Here is a 17,093-nt window from a genome sequence, read left to right as displayed (position 1 = left end):
CACACTTTCATGACACCCTTAACCACCAACCACCTATAATACCCCTTATGCCTCGTGTTAAGTCCCTATGAGAAAATTTGGTTAGTAGATGAATATGATATTATAAGATGTACCAGATATGGAAGAACTTAAATTTTAGAAATATGAAGGAAATTTTGATACCAAACATAAAAATATGATCCTGAGCCACTTTTAGAAATGTAGTCTTATTTTCTACACATAATGGTTATCATAGCATTCATACAAAAGATTAACAGCCAAAGTTACAGAAAGCCAAATTGTGTAATGTAAATTTTAAAAATAGAATGCTACCTTGATTGATAAACATTATGAATGCCAAAAGTGTATATTTAACTTTCATTTTTAAGTGTTTGGGTGTGTTGATGAAAAAATATGTTGAAAAAAAACATACATGAAAAATGCCAAATGGTATAAAAATCCAAATAGTTTAAAACACATAAAGCAAAAAGCCAAATGAAAAATGCCAAAGTTTAAAAATGCCAAATGGTATTAAAAACCTGTCTGCTTGTACTAGCCAGCTGGCCTGTGGGTTAGCTGGACTTTAAGGTGCTAGTTCACCAAGACAAATGCCCACAGTTAGTTCACTTATCTTTTCCTTTTGGAGTACCAGTTTTTAAGTCTTTGATTTGACTTGGGGGCATAACATTTTTACTAAATAAAAAAAACAAAAAAAAAAACAAGTCTCTTGTACAAGTTAAATTTTAAGTCTTAAAAGTAAAATATTCCCTTTGTCCCCCATTCCCAAAATGGATTGATAAAATAAAAAAAAATACCCTTTTCCCCTTAAAAACATGTTACAGAGCTTTCACATGCTGAAAACAGTAAAACATCCCCTATTTGGAAAAAACATTCCCAATTAGAATTTGATAAAATCAAATAAAATACCCAGTCCCTTTTAAAACAATAAGATATTTCCAATTAAAATTTAGATAAAAACAGTAAAATATCTCAAATTTAAAATTTGATAAAAACAATTAAAATACCCATTTCCCCTTAAAAGCATGTTACAGAGCTTCACATGCAGACTGAGCCCCCTCACTCTCAGTTTGTATCAGTAAAAACAGTAAAATACCCCAAATTAAAATTTGGATAAAAACAATTAAAATACCCATTTCCCCTTAAAAGCATGTTACAGAGCTTCACATGCAGACTGAGCCCCCTCACTCTCAGTTTGTATCAGTAAAACAGTAAAATACCCTTAATTAAAATTTGGATAAAAACAATTAAAATACCCATTTCCCCTTAAAAGCATGTTACAGAGCTTCACATGCAGACTGAGCCCCCTCACTCTCAGTTTGTATCAGTAAAAACAGTAAAATATCTCAAATTTAAAATTTGATAAAAACAATTAAAATACCCATTTCCCCTTAAAAGCATGTTACAGAGCTTCACATGCAGACTGAGCCCCCTCACTCTCAGTTTGTATCAGTAAAAACAGTAAAATACCCCAAATTAAAATTTGGATAAAAACAATTAAAATACCCATTTCCCATTAAAAGCATGTTACAGAGCTTCACATGCAGACTGAGCCTCCTCGCTCTCAGTTTGTACCGTAAAAGCAAAAATGTTTTGACTGAGCCTCCGCACATCAGTCAGACTGAGCCACCGCACATCAGTCGAACTGAGCCTCCTCACTCTCAGTTTGTATCAGTAAGAATGGATACTTGATACGTATGGTAGGGGACGTTACTATACCTACAGCAGAGGTATAGTATCTGTGAACCCTAAACACAGAAGGCGACTTAACTTCCCATACGTGTACACAAGTATCCAATGCTAACTGATACATAATGTTGTCATGTTTTTCATGTCAGACACTGAAAATAATTTTTAAATGTAACAACTGAAATAATAACAAAAACCTTGATTCCAAGTTGCCTGTGTTAAGAAGTGAAATAACTTTTCTATACAAGATATCTAATTTTAGGATTGAATAAGATGTTGCATTCTGGTAAACACAGTGTGACAGCAACTCAACTATAGAGTAAAACAAGAAAGTTTCAAAATACAGGGGAGGGTTGAGATCTCACAAACATGTTTAACCCCGCCGCATTTTTGCGCCTGTCTTAAGTCAGGAGCCTCTGGCCTTTGTTAGTCTTGTATCATTTTAATTTTAGTTTCTTGTGTACAATTTGGAAATTAGTATGGCGTTCATTATCACTGAACTAGTATATATTTGTTTAGGGGCCAGCTGAAGGATGCCTCTGGGTGTGGGAATTTCTCGCTGCATTGAAGACCAGTTGGTGACCTTCTGCTGTTGTTTTTTTCTATGGTCAGGTTGTTGTCTCTGACACATTCCCCATTTCCATTCTCAATTTTATTTAATCATTATCTTTACAAATTATGACTTGGATGGTGAATTGCCTCATTGACACTCGTACCACATACTCATATCTATCTAACAATGAATCTCATATAATTAATAAGATATCTTCAATATAATGTACTCATAAAATAAATAAGATATCTCATATAGCAAATACAATATCTTATATAATCTGTTTTTCTAAGATATCTTATATAATATAGAAGATATTAGATATCTTATATAGTTTATAAGATATCCTATGTAGTATATAAGATATAGTACATATACTTTATCTTCTTAAGTTTATTAGATATCTTATAAACATATTTTATATAAGATATCTTATAAACTATATATGATATCTCATAAGCTATATGTGATATATCATAAACTGTGTATGATATTGCATGAACTATATAACATATCTAATGAATTATATAAGATATCTAATAAACTATATAAGATATCTTTTTAAACTATTTGAGATATCTTATAAACTATATAAAATATCTTATAAAGTTAATGCTTTTCTTTATTAGATATCTTATAAATTATATAAGATATCTTTTATAATATAGAAGATATCATAGATATCTTATAAATTGTATAAGACATCTTATATATTATAGGAGATATCATATATAATTAATAAGATATCTTATAAAGTATATAAGATACCTTATATAAAATATGTTTATATAGTAATCTCTCTTTCGTATGGAATCCATGATACACTATAAGGTATTCATTATCTTTGATCATTGGCATTTATTTTAAGGATAGTTGTCTCATTTGAAATCCTACCATTTATCATTTTCTTTTAATACGGCTGAGAGATAAATGTAGTTTTTTGTGTGAATAACCAGTGCATTGAGTTGTACGTTCAGGCTAAAAATAAACTTGTAAATTTCAAGAATTAGTATATAAGAATTTATTATAATAATAATAATAATAATAAATTCTTTATTTAAAGAGGGTAAACTCAGTTAGTTACAATAAACTAATCTTCCCTGAGGCCCTCACATACAAATTACAATACAATCAAAACAGATATTTACACATAGTTAATTTACAGTCATGTAGTTCAATGTATTGTTATTATTACATAAGATATAATGCTGTTTAAGAAGTATACATGTAGTCAAAAAATCAAATAAAAATAAAAATATACAAATTATACATTGTAGCAAACATTTCTTATCAGGATAGTGTTAGGTACTTCTTGATACTTTGCTTAAAAGTAAAAGTGTTTTGAGCTTTACGCATTTTGTATGGTATTCCATTCCATAATACTGATCCAGAATAAGGAAAGGATTTCTTAAAAAGTTAAGCTTTTGGCTTAGGAACTATCAGATTACCTTGAGTGACACCTCTTAAGGAGTAAGGATTATTATCTGATTTCAGTTTAAACTTTTGAACTAGGTACATTGGTGCTTCCATACGCATACATTTATATAGAAGTAAATATTTGTGGTATTTTATTCTATTGTCAACTGTCATCCACCCAAGTTTTTTAAATAAAGGGGCTGAGGGGGATAAAGGATCTGCATCTAGAATTAATCTTGCTGCTCTTTTTTGGAGTTTCAAAATTCTTGTTTTCCCTTCATTTTTACATTCACCCCAAATAATACAGCAGTAGTCAATTAAGGGAAGAATATACCCATTGTAATATGTTTTCCTTGCATTTATATCTAAAAATTTCTTTATTTTAGAAAGAAGGTATATTCTGGATGATATATAAGCACAAACTTGGTCAATTTGATTTTTCCAGTTAAGTGTGTTGTCAATTTTAACACCTAATAATTTTTCACATGAAGAATTTTGTAAAACTTTTGAATTTATTATCAAGTTTGGTTGATAAGTCTGAATTGATAGTTTCTGTTTTGTTCCAGTAACCAAACATTTTGTTTTATTTGCATTAATGAACATGTTGTTCATTTTACACCACTCTTCAACCCTGTATAAATCTTCTTGAACATCATCATGTATGTTTTCTATGTTTTTCCCAGATTTATGAAGAGTGGTGTCATCAGCATACAGGTCTGTTTCACAATTTTCAATGCATAAGGGAAGGTCGTTTATAAATATTACAAACAATAGGGGACCAAGTATAGAACCTTGGGGGACACCAAATTTTACATGTTGTTGTTCAGAATAAACATTACAAATGTTAACCTGCTGTTTTCTGTTATTGAGGTATGACTTGAAAAAACTAACAGTAGCCTGGCTAAATCCATAAATTTCAAGCTTTAAACAAAGAATATATCATGATCTACCAAATCAAAAGCTTTTTTAAAATCTAATAAAATTGCTAGATTTAAATTGCCATCATTCATTTCTTGCAACCATTTGTCAATGATATTGATAACTGCAGTTTGGCAAGAATGCTGCGGCCTGAAACCAGATTGTGTAGGGTGTAATAGTTGAAGTTTAGATAAATATATGTGTACATTTTATTAGAAACATGTCTTTCTATTAATTTTGATAAAGTTTGTAATAAGTTTCAAGAAAGAAAATAAGAAATGAGCAAAAATTTTCCAATTCATACTCAGAATTTACTGTCTTAAACAAATTCTACTGAAATCTGAAGGAGGCAGTACAAGTTCTTCAAGTCTTTAAACATGTCAAATATATACACATGTTTGCCACAGCCAATTATTTGCCTTGTAAGTCTTCATATGAAAAATACCACATTTGGGTCATACAAATGCTAGTCCAGATAAAATCCATGTAGTCTTTGAATTATTTGATAAATGTCTCATTTCTGTTTAGGCTTGACTTCTAATACAACTGACTTTATTCAAAGATGACGTACTGACAACTCCTCTTCAAACATAATAGCTTGTTCTGAACTTCTCTCATCATACTGAAAAGTAAAAATAACATTTATTATTCCTAAAGTATGCTTGACCTAAAATGGTTTACTTTTATAAATTGTTATTTGGATGGAGAGTTGTCTCATTGGCACTCATACCACACCTTCCTATACCTTTTGTTTGAGTTTAATCAGCCATTCATATGAAAAGTTTAATTTGATAAATTTTGAATTGGTAATTTTTTATAAAAAAAAGATGTGGTATGATTGCCAATGAGACAACTCTCAACAAGAGACCAAATGACCAGAAATTAAAAACTGCAGTATTAGTCACTGTGAGTATGGCCTTCAACAATAAGCAAAGCCCATACGACATGGTCAGCTATAAAAGGATCACAAATTTCCATTGTAAAATAATTAAAACAAGAAAAACTAATGCCCTAATAAAAGTACAAAATAAGGAACAATGACTGAAGGTACACGGCTAATAAAAGTACAAAATAAGGAACAATGACTGAAGGTACACGGCTAAACAATCTCCATGGAATGAGATGTGCCACTGCTAATACAACTGCATACCAATTAGCATTGACTCATTATAAGTCCTCCCTTTAAACAAACCTAAACACAAACATTAACTTGTAAACTATGTTAAAGTTTCAAAGTCAATGAACCATGATCAGGGGGGGGGGGGGGGCTATATATCTCCATGGAAATGATACTTTCAAATGCTAATACATTTGCATACCAAATATCATTGACTTAACATTAGCAGTTCATCTTAAACTAATCTAATCACAAACTAATACATGTAAACTAAGCAAAAGTTTCAAAGTCAATAGACCATGACTGAGGGGGCGGGCCAAATATTCTCCATGGAAATGAGATGTGCTAATGCTTATACAACTGAACACCAATTAACATTGGCCTACCACTAATGGTTCCCCTTGAACTAACCTAATCACAAACAAATACATGTTAATTTTCAAAGTCTATAGACCATGACTGAGGGGGCAGAGTAAAAAAATCTCCATGAAAATGAAATATGCCAATTGCCTATACAACTGCATACCAAATATCATTGACCTACCACTAGTGGTTCCCCATAAATTGACCTAATCACAACCTAATACAAGCCGGAAACAGCATACCTATGTCTCGCTTTTTGACTCAGTCAAGGCGAGACAAAAAAACAAATATGTGAGACAGCCAAAAATAACTACCACTGAATTACAGTCTCCTGACTTGGGACAGACACATTCATACATATTGTGGTGGGGTTAGACATGTTAGTGAGAAGCACCTAACAGTCCCCAATCTGGGAAAGTTGGGTCAATGTCAGATAAATCCAAAAGGGGATTAAGAGGAGGGGGAAGGGGGACCAAAAGGTAAAAATGTGTGTACACAGAGGTGGATTAAAAGGGGCCCTCTTTTCTGGGGAGATTTTTGTTGATTATATAGAGAATCACTGAAGCTTGACAGGAGCGGGTCCCCTCTTAGGCATTCAATGGGCCCCCACTGATGAAAATTTCTGGATCTACCACTCGTACATAGGAACTAGACAAAATGAAAAAGTAATAATAAAATACAGTGTCTTGCCTACTTTTGCTGTTAGTCCCAGGTTCAACAAAGTACGTTAGGTAAAAATCCAAGCTCAGTTATGTTAAAAACTTGAACTGCAGACTATATGTAATGTTATCTAGAAGAACAAGAGTGCACACGCTGAAATGTCTCGCCTTTACTTATCATTGATATTATGTTGATAGTCCTAAGTATAAAGCTTTATTAAAAGCTGTCACATAAACTTAACATTAACCAAGATAACTAAACAAAGACCAATGAACCATGAAAATGAGGTCAATGTCAGATGAACCATGCCAGGCAGACATGAACAGCTAACAATGCTTCCATACAACAAATATAGTTGACCTATTCCCTATCATATTTTAAGAAAAATATGCCTAATTACATAACCTTAACATTGAGCAATGAACCATGAAAATGAGGTTGAGGTCAAATAAAACCTGTGCGACTGACACATAGATCATAAAATATTTCCATACACCAAATATAGTTGACCTATGGCATATAGTATTAGATAACAAGACCAAAACTCAAAAACTTAACTTTGACCACAACCATGAAAATGAGGTCAAGGTCAGATGCCCGCTAGACATGTAAACCTTACAATCATTCCATACAACAAATATAGTAGATCTATTGCATAAAGTATGAGAAAAACAGACCAAAACACAAAAACTTAACAATAACCACTGAACCATGAAAATGAGGTCAAGGTCAGATGACACCTGCCAGTTGGACATGTACACCTTACAGTCCTTCCACACACGGAAGCCCTATTGCTTATAGTATCTGAGATATGAACTTGACCACCAAAACTTAACCTTGTTCACTGATCCATGAAATGAGGTCGAGGTCAAGTGAAAACTCTCTGACCAGCATGAGGATCTTGCAAGGTATGCACATACCAAATATGATTATCCTATTACTTATCATAAGAGAGAATTCAACATTACAAAATATCTGAACTTTTTTTTCAAGTGGTCACTGAACCATGAAAGTGAGGACAAGGACATTGGACATGTGACTGACAGAAAGTTCGTAACATGAGGCATATATAGACAAAGCATGAAGCATCCAGGTCTTCCACATTCTAAACTATAAAGCTTTTAAAAATTTAGCTAACATCGCCACCCTTAGGCGGATCCAGGGGGGAGGGGGGTCTGGGCCCCCCTTTTCGTGGGAAAAATTTGGTTGAATAATGATTATATAGGGAATCACTGAAGCATGACTGGAGTGGCCCCCCCCCTTAGGTCAGTCAGCAGGCCCCCCCCTTAATAGGAAAAGTTCTGGATCCGCCACTGCTTCCCCCATAGCCGCTGGATCACTATCCCTAAGTCAGACTTTCTGCTCAACAAAAACTAAGTCTATTTATAAATAATGTTTGGAAAAACACAAAATTTCCTTCTAGATACTAGTCTTTGATTATAAACAAGCTTCTGTCCAAGTTTGGTAGACATCCAGGATATTTTAAGAAAGTTATTTAAATTTTAAAAACTTTAACCACAGAGTTAATGTCCATAATGTTAACTGGCAGAAAAAACTAAGACCATTTATAAGTATAAATTACATGAATTACGGTTACACAGATTTTTTTTTTTAACAAAATTTAAGTTGTCAAAATTTCATTAGCTTTGACCACAGAGTGAATATTTGTGGAAGAAGCTGATGACACAATGTAGGAACACTATGTCTACCTATTGCGTCAAAAGTCACAGGCCTGGACAAAAGTTTATTACATTGCAATCAGAATAGTAGGTATGTGATGTGCCAGATAAATGAAGACAGGTTAATATCCCTGTCCTGTGCATTGGAAGTCATTTTCATATCGTTCAATTTTTAAGATATCCTATCAATTTAAAATATATGTTGTATTTTCAATGAGATATCTTATTTAATTTGAAATTAATAACATATTAGATATATCATACATTTAAATATATTTTTTAAAGTAAATATTTGCATACTTTGTAAACCTCAAATTAAAATAAGATATGACATAACATAACAAGAATGTGTGTCAAAAACTACCTAGACCAAAAACTTTAACCTGAAATTTGCACTATCATTTTCTATTTTCAGTGGACTGTGAAATTAAGGTAAAAGCTTTAATTTGGTAATAAAACTAGAAAGATCATACCATGGGGAACATGTGTACTAAGTTTCAAGTAGATTAGACTTCAACTTCATCAAAAATTTGTAAGGGATCCGCAGAACCCAGTGTCTCGCCTACTTTCGCTGTAAATGGCAGGCTCAACAAAATTGAGGGAAAAAATCAATAAAAATGTTCCTCTTGATACTATCTTTTGAATGTTTTAAAGAAGCTTCTGTCCAAGTTTGGTAAAAATTTGTAAGGTTTCCACGGAACCCAGTGTCTCGCCTACTTTTGCTGTAAATCGCAGGCTCAACAAAAATGAGGAAAACAATCAATAAAAATATTCCTCTTGATACTATCTTATGATTGTAAAAAGCTTCTGTCCAAGTTGGTAAAAATCAAGGATAGTTAATGAATCTAATAAATGTTTTGCAAACTTTAACTGCTGACTGCATGTAATGTTAACTGGAAGAAAATCAAAGTCCATTTAAAAGTAAAATACAGAAAAAATGGAGTTATCTTTTTACAAAATTTACTTCTGGATACTATCTTATGATCAGAAATAAGCTTCTGTCCACGTTTGGTAGAAATCCAGTATAGTTTAAGAAAGTTATTAAAATTTCAAAAACTTTAACCACAGAGTGAATATTTGTGGACGCCGCCGTCGACGACGACACCGACGGAATGTAGGATCAATTAGTCTCCCTTTTTCAACTAAAGTCGAAGGCTCGAAAAAAATCAAGGATAGTTAATGAATCTAATAAACGTTTTGAAAACTTAAACTGCAGACTGTATGTAATGTTAACTGGAAGAAAATCTAAGTCCATTTAAAAGTAAAATACAGAAAAATGGAGTTATCTTTTTACAAAATTTACTTCTGGATACTATCTTATGATTATAAATAAGCTTCTGTCCAAGTTTGGTACAAACCCAGGATACTTAAAGAAAGTTATTAAAATTTTAAAAACTTTAACCACAGAGTGAATGTAATGTTTCCCCGCAGAAAAATTAAGTCCATTTAAAAGTCAAAATGAAAGTAAAATACGGAAAAAATGGATTTATTTTTTTACAAAATTTACTTCTGGATACTATCTTATGATCATAAACAAGTTTCTGTCCAAAGTTTGATTCAAACCAAGGATATTTTAAGAAAGTTATTAAAATTCCAAAAGCTTTAACCACAGAGTCAGAGTGAATGTAATGTTTCCCTGCAGAAAAAAACTCAGTTCATTAAATAAAATACGGAAAAAATGGAATTTTATTTTTACAAAATTAACTTCTGGATACTATCTTATGATCATAAACAAGATTCTGTCCAAGTTTGGTAGAAATCCAGTATAGTTTAAGAAAGTTATTAAAATTTCAAAAACTTTAACCACAGAGTGAATATTTGTGGACGCCACCGACAACGACGGAATGTAGGATGCTTAGTCTCGCTTTTTCGATTAAAGTCAAAGGCTCGACAAAAAGTACCTCGACCAAAAACTTAAGTAACCTGTCAGAAAGCGGGACGGACGGACGAATGAACAGTCGAATGGACGGATAAACAAATGGATACACAGACCAGAAAACATAATGCCCCTCTACTATCCTATGTGGGGCATAAAAAACATAATGCTCCTCTACTAGCATGGGTGGGGCATAAAAAAAATACATTTTTTTATTTAAATTGCAAGTCACAATTTATAAAAGTAAACCAGTCATAGGCGAATCAAGGGGGGAGTGTTCCGTGTTTTGGGAAAAATTTGGTTGATTATATAGGGAACCACTGAAGCATTCTATGTTATGTGTGGCGTCATATCATTTTCATATTGACCATCAATATATGAATTAAAAGAAACATAGCGTGACGTCAGTACTATTGATTTATATTATTTTCAAGTCGAGACAATAAACAGAATGAAAACCTACCTTGTATGAGGTACAAATGTCCTGTATAAACAAAACTCTGGAACCCTTGTGGTACTACATGTACATCATGTATAATCTTAGTCTGGTTCAATATCTGCAATAAAAACATAATCATGACTGTTGCTGCTAAAAGTTAAATTTGTTTATACACTTTTAAACCGAGATATATTATGTAATTTGTCTAACAAAATGATTGTTTTTACTGTGCTAATATTTTTTTTAATGATTACGATGTTTAAAGTTTTTATCCCCCTACCCCCCCCCCCCCCCCCAAAAAAAAAAAATGGGCGAACGAACTCAGGGTGAATGGACCCGATACCAGAAATATTTGAACATGACTTTAAACATTTCTCCACAATTAATGTAATTGATTCACAAAACTTGGCAAATTGATAATTATTCCTGACATGTTTAACCTTCAAAATATCTAGAATCTTTCATTTTGACCATTTTATGCAATAAAATCATATAAGTTATAAATGTTGAAATATGACATATTACAAATGTATAACATGTTATAGAAAACTTACCTTTTTTATTTATAAAATCAAAGATGTCCATTAAATATGAGTACAAACTATATCAGCACCCCTCAGTTCAAGATATAAGCAAATTCTAACCAAGACAATAGAATTTCCCTCCAAAAATGACATGTGACTTAATGAACCAATCATTATAAAGAAGAGAGAGTTGTCATACCCAAAAACTTGTAAAACCTAAACGGTTATAACAAACCTAACTCATTGGTCCATGAAGACAATCACTAGTGCATGACTTGAAACTACTCACTAAGCAACTTAGAATTAAAAATATTAACTCATCAGATATACTATTTAGCATGTTTAGAATGATGTTATTAAAAGAATTAATAATTAATTAAGTCTATAAGTTTATTCACTGGAAGTTTTGCCAGTTTCATGTAATATAATAATCATTATCTGTTCAATTTTTTTTTATCTGTATCTGTATCTGCAGAAATATTGCATACAAGTGTTATGTAATACCAAAAGATTACATCCCAGCTCCTTTGTTCTAACAGGGGTGATCTGAGACGGATCACCCCTACCAGATCACCCCAGTTTGAGTTTCTTTGTTGTGCATGCTTTCCTTTGTTCTGTAACATTTTGGCAGGAATGTCAAATCCACTATAAAACTTAATTAATTATACGGAGAAGAATATCTATCAAATTCATGTAGAAAAAATCCAGTGTATATGCTGGGATTCGAACTCATGCAAGACCTTTGGCATATCAAGCCACGACACATATACCACTACACGGTACCAGGACGACTGGATATGAACTAATAGTTATTAAACATACTTAGGACACATGTAGGAGGCTCGCGGGTATAAGATTTTCAGAAAAAAAATAAACATTAATTTTTCAATACAAATTTTATTTACAACCTTTAATAGTTGTAACTTTATCATTTGGTACAAAAATCGTTCCAAAAAATCAATTTGTGTTGACCCCAGGTGACTTTTAAAATGTAGATATCATGTAATAAGCTCCAAATTATCCCCCTTTGGTGCAAAAATGCCATTTTTTGGCATTAAAATTGAAATATCTTTTTTAACTTATCAGTGACCTATATTTTTTATTGTTGTTTTCAAATAAGCTGTACATAAACTAAATAATTGTAAAATTTGAGCGATTTCTGTAATTTAGTTCTTTTTTTATTTCGATATTACCGTTTTTTCTCCTATTAGTTCAACAGAAAAAAAGGACATCAACAAAAATGTATGCTTCTTTCGAAGGCAGATTGTGAGCGTAAATGAACGGTGACTCCATTTTTTTATTTCATTTTTCTATTAAGTATAAGATAAAGTTCATTTATAGAAAAATAAAGAGAAATCCTATATTAAATAAAAAAAATCATTTAGACCCGCGAGCCCCCTTAAGGGTACCCAAATTGCACCGAGTACCCAAATTGCACCTATTTAGAAAAAAATAGTTCCAGAAATCTTACAAGATTTCCTAGAGACTTAACAATTTGTATTTTTATGATTTGATACTATGCACGTCTTTTAACATAGGTAAACATATTTAGATATACACAAAACGTTCACAGTATTTATCAACAGTTTAATGAAAAAACAAAATGTACGAAAACGTCATCATGCGACGTAATCAAAACGTCATCATGCGACGTAATCAAAACGTCATCTTTTTAAAATTAGCAAATACAATATATTATAAGTATCCATTTCGTAAAATATGATGAGTAAGCATGGACTAGCTAATTTCCAATTGTTCAAAATATTTGAAGAAATTAAACAAAAGCTCTGTTATTAGACTTTTGACGATGTGAATTTAAGCATGGATGCAATTTGGGTCCTCCTCATTACAGAATCGTGGACAGTTTGGAGGTTGATTCAAACCCATTTTTTTATGACTCAAAATGGGATTAAAAACTAAATTGGTGTACCTATACAACAAAGAAGGATAGGGCTACAAAATAGACTCATTAATGACATTTATTTCTTAATCATAAAAAAAATCGTAGGTGAAAAAACTGTCAAAATAGGTGCAATTTGGATACTGTTACGTTAGGAAAAAATATTAAAATTTGCTCTCATAAATTTTACCATCCCCTTTTTATACACCTTATCGCTATTTGTCCGCCATTACTAGATATCACATAGGTTCCCTTAAAATTTTGACGTCATAAAACAAAATATCTGACGCCACAATGGAAAAGTGATTGTTGTATGCGTCAAAAGTTCAAGCGCCCGGGTCAGATGGGATTAGGTGCAGTGCTTTCTTGCAATACTAATCTTACTGATTGTGTCATATATGTGCATATATCTGCTAATTGATATTTTATCGTATGTTTTTATATGTTGTGATGTTATGCTATTGTTTCAGAAAAAGGGAGAAGGTTTGGGCCCATTAAAACGTTTAATCCCGCTGCAAATGTTTGCACCTGTCCTAAGTCAGGAATCTGATGTACAGTAGTTGTCGTTTGTCTATGTAATATATACGTGTTTCTCGTTTCTCGTTTTGTTTATATAGATTAGACCGTTGGTTTTCCCGTTTGAATGGTTTTACACTAGTAATTTTGGGGCCCTTTATAGCTTGTTGTTCGGTGTGAGCCAAGGCTCCGTGTTGAAGGCCGTACTTTAACCTATAATGGTTTAATTTTTAAATTGTTATTTGGATGGAGAGTTGTCTCATTGGCACTCACACCACATCTTCCTATATCTATATATGTATGTAATCAGAACCTCCCATAGATTTTATATCCAGTATATAAAATGGTAAAATATAATTTCTTGTGGGTGTATCCATGGCAACAATCTGCACTTATTTGCTATAAAATATTGCAAAAAGGGGGGAAAAGATGTCACATATTTCCACAGGTACTTGTTTCTGTCAATGTGGGGTTTAGGCACTTGTTTCTGTCAATGTGGGGTTTAGGCACTTGTTTCTGTCAATGTGGGGTTTATAGTAAACCCCACATTGACAGAAACAAGTGCTTGTGCATATTTCCCCAAAATATGGCTAAAAGTAGAATACACCTTATTGCTATTCCCGCTTGACCCGAGAATCTGTCCCGCATGAACTTTTGACGTCATACAACAATCTCTTTTCCATTGTGGCGTCAGATATTTTCTTTTATGACGTCAAAATTTTACGGGAACTTGTGTGATGTCCAGTAATGGCGGACAAATAGCGATAAGGTGTATTTCAATCGCTTGAAGTTATACCTTTTATGAAACTGTGTACATATATCATTCAGTAGATCCAATGAAAATCGTATGTCTTTCATCTCAGTTTTTTTGTAAAATTGCGTCAAAAACTTCGTGTAGAAAAAAAGTGTTTGTAAACATTACATTAATTTCTGGTCCAATGACCGGTCAAGCTATGAAAATACGGATTGTCAAACAGGAAATAGCCCATAAAACATGTTAAAAACAATCTTGATGCTCTTATAAACCATCTTGAAGGCTAAATTAGTACTCAGCTGTCTAAAAATAAATTTTATTACACAATAACTTTCCTATTTGAAAAATCCAAACGGTAGTATTTAATTTTCCCAGCATTAGGTTGGCCTTTTGTGTACCCACCCAAGACAGGTGAAGGAAGTCAAATTAGGAGCGCTGTGATTGGATGTAAGGGTACACTATTTTTTTTATGTATCCATGAATAACTGCAGTGTGTCAATTTATAATATAAATTTAAAAACCTGTTGAAATATTTTCTAGAGAATTATTCGAAAAGGCTTCCAAAATTTCGTAAATTTGGTGCAAAATGACGGTGGGCATGGATAACATAAACAAGCTCCGTTGGAAATTGGTCATGACTCATGATACTATTCAAGTATTTGGCTTCAATTTTTAGAATACACTAATAAAGTTCTAACAACACACATAACTGTTTTATCCAGGTTTTAATTATAAAAACTGGTAAATTTAGAAAATGTTAGTATGGTCGCCTATGGCAGAATAAATAGTACCGTTTTCCCTCTAAGCGTGACGCAGGATTGCCGATTTTTTGTAAGCGTGACACATGAAAGTCAAATTATTGTTGCGTGAAAACGGGAAATGAGTTCTTGCAGGACCCGGGAAATGACAAAAAAAATGAGAATTGCTTACGTTCATAGTCAATCTCCGGCGCAGAGATCACATATCCGTTCCGTTCAATACTTTGTAAGGGTCTCACTAATTAGCGACAACAAGCGTCAACAAGCGACAACAAGAATTATTTTAGCGACAACAAGCGACAAGAAGACTATTTAGCGACAAGAAAATATTTTTTTTATTAGATATAAAGAAATTTGTATGTAATGGGTTTTTTTAAATTTACGAGCAGATATGTCTAATTAAAATGTGTTATTATAAACTCAAGATTGTCATTAATTTCCTTTCATCTTCAATCAATATGCATAAACATGACAAATATCGTTTTTTAATAAGGCAATAAACAAATAAAAATATAAAAAAACATTCACATTTCAATTTTCTATTCCTCTTGTTTGATTTCAGTTCTTTGTATTTCACAATTTGTGTCAATATTTTCAGGACAATGATACACAATAATTCATTTTGCGAGCTAAGTATATATTGCACGAAAAGAGTTTTAAAAAAAAAATTATAAGATAAATAATATGTTCTAAAACACAAGGAAAAGTAATCTCATAATACATTAATTAAACGTAATACTGGCTGTTATACATAATGGATGATAAAATAAATTAATGTTTCATTTTTTTCTGTCAATTTTAACTTTCTTGTCGCTAAAATTGTTTTCTTTTGCATATTCTTTTAATATTTATTGCAATAGTTAATCTTAATTAAAAAAAAAATGTTGTCTTGTCGCTGAATAGTTTCTTGTCGCTTGTGGTCGCTAAAGTAATTCTTGTTGTCGCTTGTTGACGCTTGTTGTCGCTAAAATTCTTGTTGTCGCTAATTAGTGAGACTGCTTTGTAACACTCAATATAAGCAACAGTGGTCAACAGCCTAATGATGAATGAATACTTTATTGCAAAAAGCATATATATGCTATAGCAACGAAAAACATATTTACAACATGACAAATGATAAACAGCAGAGAACAATACATATAAATCATTACAAGAAAGCAAATAACATTAAGTAACAATATGTGATCTGATTGACCACGCAGATTTTATGTAGTTACACAATTTTTTAATATGTAAAATAGACTTTGATTTAAATAGATACTGTAATTTAGTAAGGTTTGGCCAAGAACAATAGAATTTTGGCAAATATATAGGCCTAATTGATCTATAGGCAGGGCATACTAGTAAAAAGTGGTATTCGTTTTCAACACACTGCATATTACAACATTTACATAAACGTAATTCTCTAGCCATGCCAGTATATCTTCCTGTTTCAATATTCAGTTTAAATGTACCACTTCGCAATTTAGTTAAAAAGTGTGAATTATAACAAAAATCTAAGTAATCCTCAAACCTAAATTCTAACTTTATATCCTTATAAATACTAAGTTTTTCGCTCTTTTCTACATATGATAACCAGCTTTGTATATACTGATCTATAATTCTATTTTTAATTACATAAAAAATTTCAGTAGTATGTAGTTCAGATTGTTGATACCATATATAATTGAGACCACTATCAAATAGTAAGTCACGTACATTAGAAGCCCAGTTTGTTTTGCCATTATTGGCATCATCAAGTAACAATTTATAAACATCATAAACAATAGGTGTTTTGTTACATAAGATATTCAACCAATATTTCAAAATTCTAAATTTTCTCATAATGTACATAGGAAAATGGCCCAATTCTCCATATAAAAAACAATTTGGGACAGATTTGCCAACTTTTAAAATATATCGACAGAAACGATTGTGAATAATCTCAACATCTT

The 17,093-nt window shown here is 32.0% G+C and overlaps 1 long non-coding RNA gene across 1 annotated transcript; it reads right to left on the bottom strand.

Moving 5' to 3' along the window:
* Nucleotides 1-3,278: 3,278 nt before the first annotated feature.
* Nucleotides 3,279-12,890, bottom strand: LOC134686973 (uncharacterized). Its single transcript, XR_010101712.1, has 3 exons — nt 11,262-12,890; nt 10,732-10,825; nt 3,279-5,195 (listed from the first exon to the last, which is right to left on the bottom strand). It is a non-coding gene; the product is annotated as an uncharacterized LOC134686973 (long non-coding RNA).
* Nucleotides 12,891-17,093: the final 4,203 nt, after the last annotated feature.

This window comes from Mytilus trossulus, chromosome 10, assembly GCF_036588685.1.
Source record: "Mytilus trossulus isolate FHL-02 chromosome 10, PNRI_Mtr1.1.1.hap1, whole genome shotgun sequence".
NCBI classification, from domain to species: Eukaryota; Metazoa; Mollusca; class Bivalvia; order Mytilida; family Mytilidae; genus Mytilus; species Mytilus trossulus.
Note: the sequence above shows the minus strand (reverse complement) of the source record. Positions and strands in the feature narration are given on the sequence as shown.